Here is a 14939-nt window from a genome sequence, read left to right as displayed (position 1 = left end):
CCCAACAGTGGAAAAGGACCAGCAGCAAACATGGTCAAAGGGACAGTCTGGAAGCTGCTCTCACACAAGACTACAGGGATGTGCCTGTAGTCACAGCACATCCCATCAAGTAGGCAGAGGCTGTCAAGCTAAAAGACTTGCTTTCTAATTGCTAATTTGTTATTAAACTTATTAGGGAATTTTGGCAGTCCACTTGTGTTTGTGGGAAGAAATGGTGAAGGGTGACTTTCCTAGTAACAAATCAATAGAGCACACATTAAAGATATTAGGAAATAGAACGTGAACACAAAAAAAAGCTATTATTAAAGATACACTTCTAATAAGGTTTTTCTGGGAATGACAATGACCCACAGATGCTTTAAAGTTTTTGCCAAAGCTCCAGTTAGGAATATAAGCTCATTTTTGATAAGAAAAAATGAGAACAAAAAGGTTGGCCAATAGCAAATAACATTGAGGATGGAATTAAAAGTGTGATAAGAATCCACCGCTGCTCTGGAACCATTAAACCATTTTAAATGAAGCCAAACAAAGAATTACAAGTGATACTTAGAAAGGTGGAAAGCTTTATTCTGAAAACCAGTGTTTTGAAACTATTATGGTCACTGCTTCCAAATGATTCAAAGCAGTTTGCCAAAGCAAAGCTTTGACAAAGTACATGCTTAGTTGTTGGATATAAAATCATGTATTAAAGTAACTCCCAGGGTTAATGACATGCTTTAATTCTGAATTTGTCACTGATGGGATCATTTTTGGAATAAATCATGCACTTCTATCATCTGTATTTTGGAAAGCATTTTGAAAAATTAGGCAGACAGCTGTAAAAATAATGTGAGAGATGAAGGAAATGCCTAGTGGTAAGAAATCTTAGCAAAACTTCCCAAATCTCAGTTTATTAAAAGTAGGGTTAGACTGTGGTCTGATTACAGTATATAACCACCTTCCCAGTGAAAAGATGCTGAAAACTTTTCTGACAGATAGAGACAGAAGAAGAGCCAATGGCTGAAAGAGGGAATGAAACAGATTCAGATTAGATATTAGGAACAGCTTTTTGGCTATTATTTATTGGGTTTTTTTGATCTTAATTACAAATGAGATTAACCATAGGAACAAACCACAGCAGAAAAACATCTAATTCTCCATCTCTGGATTTCCACAGCTCCTTTGGAGAGTGTACAACACATGTTGTTCTGACTTGTGTCCCCGTGCTCAGCAAAACTCAGCACAACAGTGAGTTGACAAGTTTTCATAGCACAGCATATACAGATCTGATCAAATGACCTAACACTCACTTCTGACTGTAAACTATGAATCTGGGGAATGTAGACACCATTGTACTGCTGTCTGTGACAAACTAAACTCTCTCTGAAATACATGTCATGAGGAGTGAGACAAATCTCTATATGTGCCATATTTGGTCTGTATCATGTAATCATTTAATTGAATCATTTTGTCAACTGTCCATAAAATTAATGATATAAAACTTTAGCTCTGTCCACATTAAACAATCATTAAATGAGAAAAACTATTTCCAAGTAGCCTTAACCACTAACTATAATATAAATGCTACTCTGGTGGCAGTAACTTTAACAGAAAATCTTTTGTAAAAAAGATTTGTAAAATGAATGTCACATTTACCCGCTCAAGATGCAAATCTATACATATAGAGTTTTACCATATACTGAGGTATGGAATTTCTGGCTAAATTAAGAATTTACTGTCAGAAAGGAACAAAAGCAGGGCTCATCTACAAGGCACATTGGCCAGGAGCTGGAGGGAGTTGCAGGGCAGGAATTGCCTTCACTAGCAGGACCCAAACCCACAGCATCAGTCATGATGGGCAGAGTGCAGGAGATAACTGGGTCTACTGATCACCACAGAGAAAGCAAAACAAGAAAGCAGGTCCACAGTCCAGCAAAGACCTCTGTTTTTAACCTGCTGCCTGGATTTGTTTTTTTTTTTTTTCACTTGCTGTCCTCTTCTTTTTTAGATTTGGGAAGCAGCAAACAATTGCTCCTTATTTACACACTCTGCAAGAAATTACTTTCTCACGTTATCTTTTTTCCAGGATGAAGAATGTTCATCTGTTTAATCTCTTTTTCAGCAGCCAAATCTGAACATTCTTGTTACCCACCTCTATAATGATTTTAGGTTTTAGGTGTCTTTCCTGAGACAAGGTGACAAGATACAGTGATACATACTGTGGTATAATAAGGACTTCTGTTTCATTCTGTCCTCTGTTCCATTCTAAGCAACTATGATTATTCTATTTTGATTTTCTGATCTGTGCCAGGCTCTGAGCTGAAGTTTTCAGATCTACAGGGACTTCAGGATTTCTTTCTTGACTGGTAACACAGAGACAGAAGTACAATGAACTCTGCCAAAGGCTGATCCTGGGCACTTGCATTTTGATCACCTGTGCTACTAAGTACCTACAAAGTCACACAGTGTTGGTTTGGCCAGCTCTGCCAAATTATTCCCAAACATGGTTCAAGCTTCCTGAAGCACGAGTCATCACCCACTAGGAATGATTACTGACAGGTTGTTGGCATGTGGACACACTGTTCTAGATAGAGGGCATGTGCCATGACCTCAGTGTCAAAGCACATCCTGAACAAAACATACAAGTATGTTTCGGTGACAAAAGGAAGACCGGGAAAATGTGAGCTCAGTGCTCAGTGACATACCAGGACATGGTAAAGGTACTGAACGGATACCTTTGCTTCAGTCTTCATTAGCAAAATGGGCCTTCATATTCAAAGGTCCCAGAGACGGGGGGAAAAAAAGAAAGGAAAGGTTGGAGCACTTCCCCTCTTTCTACTCCACTAGAAACAAAGAAGAGATTTCAGGTCCCACTCTTGCTAGGAGAGGGTCCTAAGGATTCTGCTGTTGGATAACTGGTGTAGGATAAAAAGCTCTCTGTTTATCCTACTGATGTGTTCAACTCCCTATTAGCTACTGGGACAGTACTGTAGAAAGGAGGATGGTGTATACTTCACTTAAGGCACACATCTGTGTGGGAGAAAATGAAGTTCAATTCCAGACTTAATAGAATACTTTACTATTAATACAAATTGGAGGAGATTTCTGTGGGATACTGAGGAGAACTGTATCAGCCTAGTAATTTAGGGCACTATCATGCAATGCGGAAAATACGGATCCCAAATTATATTACAAATAATTTGTAAAATTGTAAATAGGTTTTTGTTTCCTGGATGACCACACTAATATTTAGAGGCAGAGCATTTCTTAGGTTTATTTTGCCATTGCAAAACCCACATTCATTCTTGGAAGCTGAGCTTTTTGTTTGATCCTGTAACAGGTAACTATTATGCTTATACTTAGCAGGTCAGCTTTTTTAAATAAAATGAACCAAGCTAGTGTCACAGGAATTTTCAAAATATGGTATTTTCCCCAATATGAAATACATCATTGTAATTACCCAATTAAATCAGTAAATAGGAAAATCTTCTGCAACAGAGATGACAGTTGTTCAGGTATAACAACTATATGTGTTACACAGATTAATATTTGCAAGCAGAAATTGTAGCAGAAAAAGATTTTATTATAATGCTATCTATCTTCAGTTGGAATCATGACATGCACAGATAGATATGTGTGGATGTATATATATATATATATAATTATCATTTAAGTGAGTGGGGATGTCTAAGTGTCCAAATACGCTTCATAAGAATGGAAAATCTCTATCATATAGGAAATCTGTTAATATTGTAAAATATAAACGAGTTTTTCCTTTCTTTATTCTTCAAACAAATCACAGCTTACTTCTGTCTTGTAATAGGGCGTGTTCCAAAGACCTTTGATGGCTCAAATTGACTCAACAGGCTTTGGATCTGGCCCTAAAGTAGCAAAACCTTTGTGGAATGTTTATAGATAACCACTTAGTCCATGCCAGCTTAAGGAAAGCAAAAGGAAATAAATTAAATGCATCTTCCAGTGACATAAGTCTCATGAAGAATTAACTAGGATAAGCACTTACTTTAGTTGGTGCACTGTCGATCTGAACAATGCAGACAAAAATAATAATTAAAACATAGCTTCATGCTGAGATGAAACTTTCAAGAGTGTCTACTGTGTTAAGCTTATGATTTTTTCTGGTTTTGTATTTGCAAGCATAATTACGTCCCAGAGGCAACAGGAGCTAGAGCTTGTCACTCCCCATTTCCCCCTCCGATAGGAGATTAATTTCTTTACACAGAAATCCAAAAGTTGATGCCAGAGCAATAATAAAAATGTAAACAAGTCTTTTATTCTTTTAATCTGGAATGCATAATTTAATGGTATAGTTGTATAAATAATGAAAACACCACAGCTACTTTAGACAATTAAGGGTAAACGGAAGGTAACATTTAATGTAATATTGATTGACCGCATCAACAAAACAACAGCAGACATCTGTATGGATGAGGGCAGTTAGGAAAATGCTACCAAGTCTATCAATACAGATTAAGTAGGGGTGGGATGGAGCAGACTTGATGGCTCAGAGTCCTGGTAATGGAATATGAAGCCTTTCACCTCCAGCATGCTGACTTGAGCCAGCCTAGGTCAGTTTGTCACTGAAAGTCATTACCATCAGATGGTTCAGTGAAATGAGTTTGTCCTAATGGCAGGCTGGCTGTGTCACAAAATGCACCATCTATCATGACTGACATCATGTTGAGATTTTCAGCTGGAAGGCTGGAAGGAGAGAGGATAGGCTCCACAACCCTTCTACCCCGCAAGAAGCATGGGTAAGGACAGTTGTTGGGAGCCATGCTGCAGGGATTTTAGGAATGCCTGATTTTAGGGACAGTGGTGTCAACTACCAACCTAACATAGCAAGAGGAAGGTATCTGTGCTGTAGAACTTGGAACTGAAATGCAAGACTAGACATGAGCTAACAGGCAGAACTACTAAGTATGGGAGAAGCATGATAGGAGTAGGCACAGCACAACAGCAGCATAAGTAACAGGAGCTAATCCTGCTGTACCTCTCTTTTAGATGGATTTGAGAGAAAGAGTGACGTGGGGAAAGCAAAACAGGGTTTGTATAAAAAAAAAAAAACAACCAGTAGTGGAACCAGAATTCTTTATTAGGCAGAGGCAAGCAATGACATATAAAAGCTAAGTGACAACAAGACAGGACAGGAATAAAGGATTTGAAAACGAAGACAAAGTGTGTACAGAGCCAGCATAGAGATGGGAGACATTGGAGAGATGCAAAGTGAGGAATTACATGGATAAAGGGATGAGCTAAGGTGATTATTTCTTTCAGTAGCAGTTCTGGTTGGATATGAGAAGAGCAAGACTGTATCTGTCAAAGCCACCAAAAATTACATTGTTCGGAAGTGACAGGAGCACGAAGAGTGTTTTAGCTTTGTGGTTAGATGGGGGATATTGTACCTTTTAGAAGTTCTGAAGCAAAGTATTACCTGAAAGTTTCAATGTTAGTCTGAATAGTAGACCCAATCAAATAGCTGTTTTATTTGCAACACTCAGGCTACAGTTCAGGGTAAGAGATGGGACAGAACGCTTACTTGGTGATAGCAAAATTAATAGAATAAAAATAATCAAGAACATTGTTTCACATCTTTGAGCTTAACTTGGTGGTTAGAGTACATGAGGAGACATCAGGTTAGACAGTAGACAAGTTGCTGCACTTTGGGGAGATAGTTTTCTGTATGTTAATTTAATCTGTGTTGTCAAGCTGGAACAAAGACACTGAGAAATATTTCCCAACCTTTTACCTAAACTAACTAAGCTCTAAAAGCTCAGGAACTGCTTCTTGGAGCTTTGCAAAAGATAAATAAAAAAGGAAACCTATTTCAATGGGCTTAACTACACTTCTGTTAAAAAAAGTTTCATAAATCATAAACTTAAAAATCATTGCACATGATGAGAACAAAAAGGGACAGATTCTTGTCAAATTGTCAGAAGAAGCTGAAGAGCTTGTGAAAGAATGAAAACAGGAGAAAAACCAGGAAAACAATGAAAACAATGGCTGATACATTTACTTTAAAAAATTGTGAGATAAAGCTATGTAATTTAAAAATACATTTAGTTTTACACTAAACTGATCCAGGGATATGACAGAAAACTGATGGGTGTGGCAAGATCAACAAAAATCCCTCTCTGACTGACATACATTTCAGTTACAGTCACATAATAGTAATGGTTCCTCTCCTCTATTTATACCTGTAAGAAACACATAAAATATATCCTAGAACACATACACTCCAGCCAGGCTGCTTCTTATCCCACAACACGCAGCAAGCTTGTCAGTAGCACTTCATCATCTAAATGTCAACTGCCTTTCTGACCATTCCATTTTGACCAGTGTGAATCCCTTCTTGCAGAAAAAAAACCGCAGTGGGAAACAAACAATTTTCCCATAAAATGAGGATTAAGAATGAAAACATGAAACAGTGAAACTAAAATGGTGAAAACATCTCAGTGCTCATAGAGCTCTTTTTCACGAAGTCATAATTCCTTATGGCTTCTTTACAGATTAAGTATTGAGGCTGCTGTGCATACGCTGGTTTATCACTTAGAAGAACAACTCAGCAGTGAAATGGATCTTGTGATTAGGTCAAATTAGGTGAAACTGAACTAGAAACAGAAGTATTTTGCTACTAGGACTCACATGGACAAACTCCTTAGCAGTGGTTCAGATAATACAAAATAATGTAGCCAAGAACACTGCTTCTGATATTTCTTCATGGGATTTTTTTGGTTGTGATTCCACAGTCAAAAATCACATGTAACGTCTATTTGAATGTGATTGCTGTTTTTTTACATAATACTATATTTAAATATCCATGAGCATAATCATGACTTGGGTTTAACTTAATCATATTAAACCAATCAAAGGACCAAAATGAAGTATTAAAATATTCTACATGTATATGATTCCTGCCCTACCATTAGGCTTACAAATGAAATAAAATTATTGTTGAAAATTCTGAACAGAGAAGTTAGAAAAATCAGAGGAGGTGCCCACAGTGGTTGTAGTAACTCCAGTTCCAGAGGGGCACAAGATTTCTTGGGAAGAAAATGTAAGGTCGTGTCTAGTGACCTGCCACATTCAAAGCAGCTAAATATCCTTAGTATGAGATTTCTTGGCAAAATGAAAGGATACAAAAAAAGCATTTTGTCTCATCACACAAAATCAGGATAGGTTATCCTTCTGTATCATTTGAAGCATCTATTAAGCTTGCTGTAGAAATGACTGGAGAAAACCCTGGTTTGGTATGCATGCAAGACACAAACTCTGATTAATCAACTTCTCTGCAGGCTTATTCTCCATTTTATATGCATGTCATCTAGAAAGATGGGAAAGTTCAGCTGGGTATGGTTTTCACTTCCAAAGTTGCAGAGGTAAACAAATGCAAATATTTCTCTTTCTGTGTATCTTTCTTTATAAGGGAGTGTTACACTTGGTTATCAAGTGCCATTTTGCAGGAACCAAAGCATGCACTTGCAATACTAATCAGTAAGCTGTTCCGAGAGTCAGTGGCTTGCTTCTTGCACAGAAGTGAAGGAATTATCTGTTGTAGAAGACCCAGCACCGCCTCAAGATAGCCAAAAAATTCCCTGTTCGTAATTTGCCATGTGTTTTTTTTCATGACTTTTAAAGTTCCCACTGAAGTGGCCTTGTGATGAGTGAGGATGATGGGGTGCTGCAACTAGATGATCTTTACGGTCCCTTCCAACCCCCAACCATCCTGTGATTCTACGACGTGCTTTTTGCTCTATGAGTCTGGAGCGACATTTCTGAAACAGGCAAGAAATACAGTGGTAAAAAATGAGCGGAGGGTGAGTGAGCTATGTTGAAACACTCCGTGGCCTTCAGCCTCCCCCAAAGCATCATCCCCGAGAAACCCTGCTGCACACCCGAGGGCCATAGACGGGCGGGAGCCACCTCGCCACCGCAAGTACCGCGGGGCTGCGGCAGAGCGGGCGGGACCGGGAGGCGGGGACGCTCGGGCAGGAGGTGGCGGGAGCCCCGCTAGCACAGGAAGTCTCCCCGCCGAGAGAGGAGGGAGGAGGCGGAGCTCTGCCGCTCGGCCCGAGGTACCGCGCCGCGTCCCGGGGTGGGCGAGAGGCCGCGGCCGCCGGACCCGAGCGGGCGCTGCCCCGGCCCCCGCCCCTCCCGCGCGGCGGGGGCGCCGCCATTGGCCCGCGGGCAGGGAGGGCCCGCGCCGCCGGCGCGCGCGGCCGCCCCGCTGACCGCCGCGGGCCCGCCCTGCCATTGGCCGGCGGGAAGCGCGCGTCCCCGCGATTGGCCGGAGCGCGCTGTCAATTCGAGCGGCCCCGCCCCCGGACCGCGGGCTGAGAGGCTGGGGGCGGGCGGGGGTCGACGCTGCTGCCGCCATTTTGGGCGTGGGCGGGAAAGGCGGCGCGGTGCGTCGTCCTGGGGCCGGGGCTTGTGTTCTGGTTCACCGCACCGAGATCCCTCGGCTGCCAGGGCTGCTTTTCCGTGCCCGGAGGAGTATGACCCTCACCAGGCAGCCGAATTGGAGGGAAGCGTACTCCTCACCAAGGTGTTCTCGGTGAAGCCGTGTTCGAGGCTTGGCTCGGGCACACCAGCGGCGCCGAAGTGGCCGCAGCCTGCGGTGCCTCCGTGCGAGGATAGCTCACGGCTGTCCTTCGTGAGCACGACTGCTCATACGCTGCCGGCCCGTGCGGTGTGGTTGGGTGTGTGTGTGGAGCCTTGTCTTGTGTGGGATGTTCGGGTGTGTGGAGCTGGACAGTCTGTGTGTGCTGACCCCCCACGCGCAGTGAGACCGGGCCTTGTAGTGCTGCTGGATGTGTTCGACCGGCTGTGGATGTGTAGTAAATCTGATCCAGCCCGGAGTTGTTGAGCTGGCAATGTTTGCTTTCCAGGCGTGATGTGTTCCGGGTACATTGGACTCCTTTGTGTTCTCTGCAGAGTGCTCTGGTCATGCCTGTGCTCAGAAAATCCTGGACAGAAATATGTGAGAATATGTGAGCTGCAAAACTTCTAAATGTGAAGTGTTGGCAGGGGATTCTCTGCCACTCTGTTCGTGTGGCTTGCAAGCTGGTCCACCTTCATCAGCCCTCACAGTTACAAGGACAGTTCACAGTAGTACCAGAAACCCTCTCTGAAAGAGCTTATGGTGTAATGGGGCTGTATATGCAGTACACACCTTCACACTCAGTAATTCAATTACCTGTCTTAGGTTTTGAGTTCTTTCCTGTTGGGGCCCAGGCTCATTCCTGAAAAGCTAGTCAGAATGGAAGGATACCTGCTATTAAAGATGCATTGCGTTCTAATCCAGCCTTTGCTACTGATAGGTGACATCTGTGGTGGAAAACTGTATAAAGTGATATTTAAGAGATACACAAAATACTACAAATATGAGGAAAATTGAACCATTCCTTAAGTACTGCTGTTTGGCATGTCATCTTTGGGTGAATCACTTTTTGGTACAAAATGGACTGGGGCAAACTTCATTGTTCAGAAAATAACATGTCTGCTCACTTAAAGAAAAGTTTGGCCAATTTTTTTGTTGACGTGATTATCTTTTGTCATGAAATAATATAATTTACTCACTAGGATTTCTTTTCTGTCTTCACGGAAGTTGGAAAGGTGCAAGTCTACTTCAGATATAATTTATGCATAGTCTTCTAGCTAAACATGGTTGAGCAAGAGTAGGTGAGCACAAGTAGACGACCTCAAGAGGTCCATCAACAATCCTGGGAATTCTGTGAATGTGATTCATGTAGCCAAGAAGAGATTACCGCAGTGTTCTATAACTGACTTCTTGTTGTGCTTAAAATAGTATTTTGTATCTGCGAAAACAATGTAGAAAGTGGTTTTTCAGTGCAAGTGTGGGAGCTCTTCAGACATACAGGTTTTGAAAGTTTTCTTCATCAGATTTTTAAAGCAGAGATTAACAGTGGTAAAAGTCCTTATGTAATTAGCTTTAAGTCTTCTATTGGATTTCATACAAAGACACATATGTGTCTTTTTTAAAGTCACGTGAACAGGACTATGCCTTCCATTTCAGATAAAAGCAACTGAGTTCCAGAGTTTATTACTGCATCACATTGAATGACCAGGATTTTTCCATACGTCTTTCCGTAAGAACGTACTTTAGCGAAAGGTAATATGCAAGGAGATACATACTTTCCTTGTGAAATCAGGACTAAAGGCAGCACCTTTTTTGCTGCTCTTTGGTTGATTGTGGTTTTTTTCCATGAATTTGAGCTATGCAGAGTAAGTTTATATGCATGGAAAGATGCCACACTCACTTCTGCCAGTTCTGTGATTATGTAGCTCATGTAGCCTCTGCAGCCTCTTTGCATAGGGAAGCCGGTTTGTGTGTCAGTTTGAAAATCTTCTACCTCACTATTGGTCAAAAATACAGAATGAAGTCTAGTCATGTAAGCTAATATATTAACCTGTGGTACTGCCCAAGGTATTTTTAGGACTTACTTAATTCAAATATTTCAGCCAAATTCCTGCAGCCCAGTCTAAAGGCCAACTGAAGCTCAGTGTACCTTACAGCAGTAGCTCCAGGAAACGTCCAGTTTTAGTAGATGCCATGTAGAAAACAAGACAAGGGTTGTTTTCTTTGGGTTATTTTTTTGCAGCACAGTGAAGATATTATACTTGCATTTGTCTGTGAAATTCATTTCTCTAGACCATGAATTAGTTTTGGTTAGATAATTTTAAGTACCTGTTGAAATGAATTGATACCATCAAGATTAGTTACTGTTAATCACAATTAGAATTACAGAGTTTCTGTGAGATTTTTATCATAACTAGGAAGTTGTTAGGATTTTTTCTTTGGGATATTTCTATATTAATCTAAATTTTGCATTAACCAAGGCAAGCTGTGAATTACAGGAGAGGATAGGAGTGGGCTAATGTTACAAAATTGGGTTGCCTGTTAAAAAACCTAAACCAGTTTAATATTGTGGGGAGCCGAGTCACTCTGTTAAGGACTTGTGAAGAATAAATGAATTATGATGCTTACATGATACGAGCTATGTAAAGAGAGTGAAACATAGATGGTTGTAAGGTGTAGACAAAGAAGCCAGTGATTTCCATTTGCAGTAGAAGCCTCCCTCAATCCTCCGACTCTCATACAATACTACTCTTGTAATGCAGTTACTCCTGGGAAACAGGAGTGTGAAAGTCAATGTTTTCTGACACAAACTGTGCCTTAAATTTTTCTGCTCTTGTGGATTTTTTCATTTGCTTGTGGGTTTATTTGCTTGAGGAAAAAATGTGAAGAGATTTACAGAATAAATACTAGCTGATCATTTTTCAGAATAAAAAATGAAGTACTTTTCAGTGAATGGCTATCCTCATTCCGAGTGAAGTCTGCAATGATTAAATATTAAAATGATCCATGGTTTAAATTAATACAAAAATTTTTCAGGAGATTATTACAAAGATTAACATTTTTAATGTTTTAATAGTCCTGTAGTTTATCAATCATAGGGCCACTGAAACTGCTTTTAGTTAACAAACCTGATGATCCAATATATCATTGCAGTATTATGTACAGTGTAAACCTCGTAGCATAGTTGGTAGGGGAGATGAGGAAACACAAGGTATCTTATAGCTCTTTATTAATCAGGTTTATTCTTGAAGTATTTTTTGGCACACAAAGTGAACAGGTAACAATTTTTTTTCTTTTGAAAAGAAAATAAGAAGGAAGGATCCAGAAAAACTGTGGTGTTTGCTGTAGAAGAAGGAGCTCTTGTTTGATGTAATGACAAACATAGATAGTCACTGGTACGGCTACGGAAGAATAAAAAGTTCTTTTGTGTGTGTTTCCATGTAGGACTTGCATTAATGCAGCTTTAATGTTGCAGAATTATCTGCAACAGTGTGTGATTCCTGATACATTTTTATTCTTTAGAATTATGTTTGAAGGTCATGGGAAAATGTCATGGAATCCCAGGTGATTTTGTATCACTAGCTGCGCATAGATACCCTTGTAATTCAGTGGGTTGAATAAATACTTGAGGCATTCCTGACATGGACAGTGCTAATTCCTTTGTTTCTCATTTGTTTTGTGTTTTTTTAGCCACAGGGCTAAAAATCAGCATTAAGTTTGATTCCGTCTCTAAACACACTGCAGTGACAGTGGAGCTTTGCACAATACTGTTTATTGTATCTTGGGATTTTTTGCAGTTTTACATATGATAATTCATACATCATCAAAATATTGTTCATTCATGTGTTGTGATTGTTCTTGTCATCATCCTTCACTCACTATGTTTTACAGTCAAAAACGAGGCAGAATTGGGAAGAAAGGCTGATGAATTAGGCAATGTAAATCCAGCAGTGTTTGTAAAGAAGCATGGGCGATAGGAAAGAAAGGGTACAGCAGAAATCCAGGACTAGATGTTGAGCTGGATAAATGGGGAAAGACTGTTCTGACAGCAGAAACTTATGGTGGAGAAGTCACTTACAGTTGAAAGGAGAAATGTGAGAGGGTAAAAGAGCAAATGTTGGCAGTAGGTTAGTGTTTGGCATGGTAGTGGAGAGTTAAAATCCAGAGGGCAAGCTGAAGCACACCATTTTCTACACAAGTTTGTTGCCACTTATTAATGCTGTTATTTCTAGTCTTAGATAAGACAACAAAATGAAAGTGGGGTTGCATTGTCTGTAGTTAGTTGTCTCTAGCCAGAAAGCTGAATTAATCCTCATATATTTCTATTGAAATAAAATAAATAGTGGAAAAAAATAATAACCTTTTATGTCATGAACTGTTTTTATATTGGGGAAACAGATTGGGTTGAAAATGTAGTAGATTTCGAAGTCTCGATTGTGTTCTCTCCGGCTGTGCTGTGTGGTGTAAATGAAGAAAAGGTTAAGTTTACCCATGATAATTCCCTCTCACATTTTCATTATCAATCAGCCTTTGTAGCTTTTTGTGCTTTTATCTATTGTGTTTTCATTGTAATCTTTACATATGAAGTTCTCAATTCTACAAACTCTTATGCTGAAATTTATTCACAAATGGCTCTGGCAGATGTACTCTGGAAGCCTTAAATGCTGTAGTTTAAGATGCTGCCAGCTGGTCGGTTCTCGCCACCCCTCAGATTGCAGTCTGTATGGAAGAGCTGGCAATACCTGCACCTCAGTTCACTTCCCTCGCCTGAACTCACATTTGTTTTAGGGTGCCTTGTGCTGAGCAGGCGCTGGGAATTGGGTCCTGGGCAGAGAACATAGCCCCTTTTGTTGTCCTTTCTTGTAGCCTCCTTAAGCCTGGCAGGAGATAAGCACCTGGGTTACCAACATCTTAAAGCCTCTCAGACACTCACAGCTTGTTGATGAGACTCCTCTGTAGTTTTAAGTTGAAAATGTTTAAAACTTTCTTTTTCAAATTACCTGTATTTTCAGTTTGTCACTCTACCAAGTCCATGTGGAGGACATTTCTGTACTTGGCTTTACCATATCACCATCTCTAGATAAACTCTGACCCCATGGTTTTGTCTACTTTTAAAAGTGATCAAGCCTAAAAGATGTTTTCATGTAATGTGTATTACATAAAAATACATAAAAATTGTTCAGTAGGCTGTGTGTTGCTCTCATTGTGTGTGGAGCTGGTTACACTGCCTCCAGTTAAGATTGCATCACTTACTTTACTGCTAGCTAGACCAGTTTTGTATTATTTATGCTCTTGCCAAAAGGAAACAGTTAACCTGAAGCAGTGTATTACTTGTTTTGTTTTTGTGTCTTGGCTGTCAGACTGAATGCACACTATTTATCTAGCTAACATTTAAATTTGGTTAGGTCCTTGATTTACTGTTATTCAACTAAAATTAATTTTAAAATTAGGACTGTACAGTAACAATAAAATGGATAAAGAACTGGTGAGCTGACAGCACTCAGAAGTAATGGCTAGAGGCCACTGTCAATGGTTGAGAGCTTGTGGGGACTTCCCCCAGCATTTGCATCAGGTGTGATATGCTTGCCATTTTGGTCAGTTGTCTGTGTGTAAACATACAGGCAATAATGGCAAATGGTGAATAGTTCAGTGATTTCTGGATTGATGAAGAAAGGATGAAGTTTAAAGTGTGGCTGAGATCATGGTAACATGAGTATGTTAGAATGCAATTTGTGTGCGTGTGTTGAGGAATGAGGAATGCTGGATGTGTGTGCAGAATGGAAATATTTTATCTTGTAAAGCTGTGGCTGAGGGAAGACTTAGAGGTTTGTGGGGAAGGTCCTGTAGACAAAGGGGATTCAAGTGCAGGGCAGTGTCAAGAAGGGCTGGTACTGCCTAGGAGAGGAGGGGTAGGAGCATGTTAAGACCAGTGCTGGAGTGTTGCATCCAGTTTTATTTCTATGGAAAACATGTCCTGAAAAATTTGAAAGCATGATGAAGGTCCTGAAAGACACAGACTTACGTTCTGTTAGTAGAACTGCCCTTGATAGGTGGGTTTGAGATTGGGTTCAAGCTTGCTGTGGTGTTTCTGACCACACGTCTGCCTTCCCTCAGCGAGCTCTGTTAGCTCTCCCTTCCACCTGGTTGCTGCAGAGGCCCGCCTGTACTGTTTAGTGTTCTAGGCAAGGGGAAGCTGAATCTCTCTGAATTTGTCATTTCTTCCCTTTGCAGAGGACATGAAAAGCATTGTTTCTATTTTGTTGTATATATATGCAGCATGGAAAGCTTTCTAGAATTTGTTTTTTCAACAAATTTGAGTATTTTAATGGAACTGCTAAGAATTGCAGTAACTAATAGTTTCCTGGTTTTTTGTTTTTTGTGTTTTTTTTTTTTTTGTTGTTTTTTTTTTTTTGTTTGTTTGTTTCTGAGATCATAAAATGGTAAAAGCAAGGGTGGATGTTGCTTTCCTTGGAATTTTTTGACATGCTATTTAATTTATGAATGAATCTTTCTGTAATTTGGAGTGAAAAGGTTAATAAAGCGTTCTTAGATTGCTGCTTAC

The 14939-nt window shown here is 40.2% G+C and overlaps 1 protein-coding gene across 4 annotated transcripts in view; it reads left to right on the top strand.

Moving 5' to 3' along the window:
- Positions 1-7967: 7967 nt before the first annotated feature.
- The window catches only part of TRIQK (triple QxxK/R motif containing), a 60857-nt gene continuing 53885 nt past the window's right edge, over positions 7968-14939 (top strand). The window contains exon 1 of one of the 4 annotated variants that reach the window (XM_032129185.1): positions 7968-8072. The gene's annotated coding sequence lies outside the window, so the exon portion shown is untranslated. Of the gene's footprint in view, positions 8073-8370; positions 8543-14939 lie in introns of those variants that run through there. The other 3 variants (XM_032129194.1, XM_032129203.1, XM_032129211.1) reach the window with 3 other exon arrangements.

This window comes from Corvus moneduloides, chromosome 1 (genome assembly GCF_009650955.1).
Source record: "Corvus moneduloides isolate bCorMon1 chromosome 1, bCorMon1.pri, whole genome shotgun sequence".
NCBI classification, from domain to species: Eukaryota; Metazoa; Chordata; class Aves; order Passeriformes; family Corvidae; genus Corvus; species Corvus moneduloides.
Note: the sequence above shows the minus strand (reverse complement) of the source record. Positions and strands in the feature narration are given on the sequence as shown.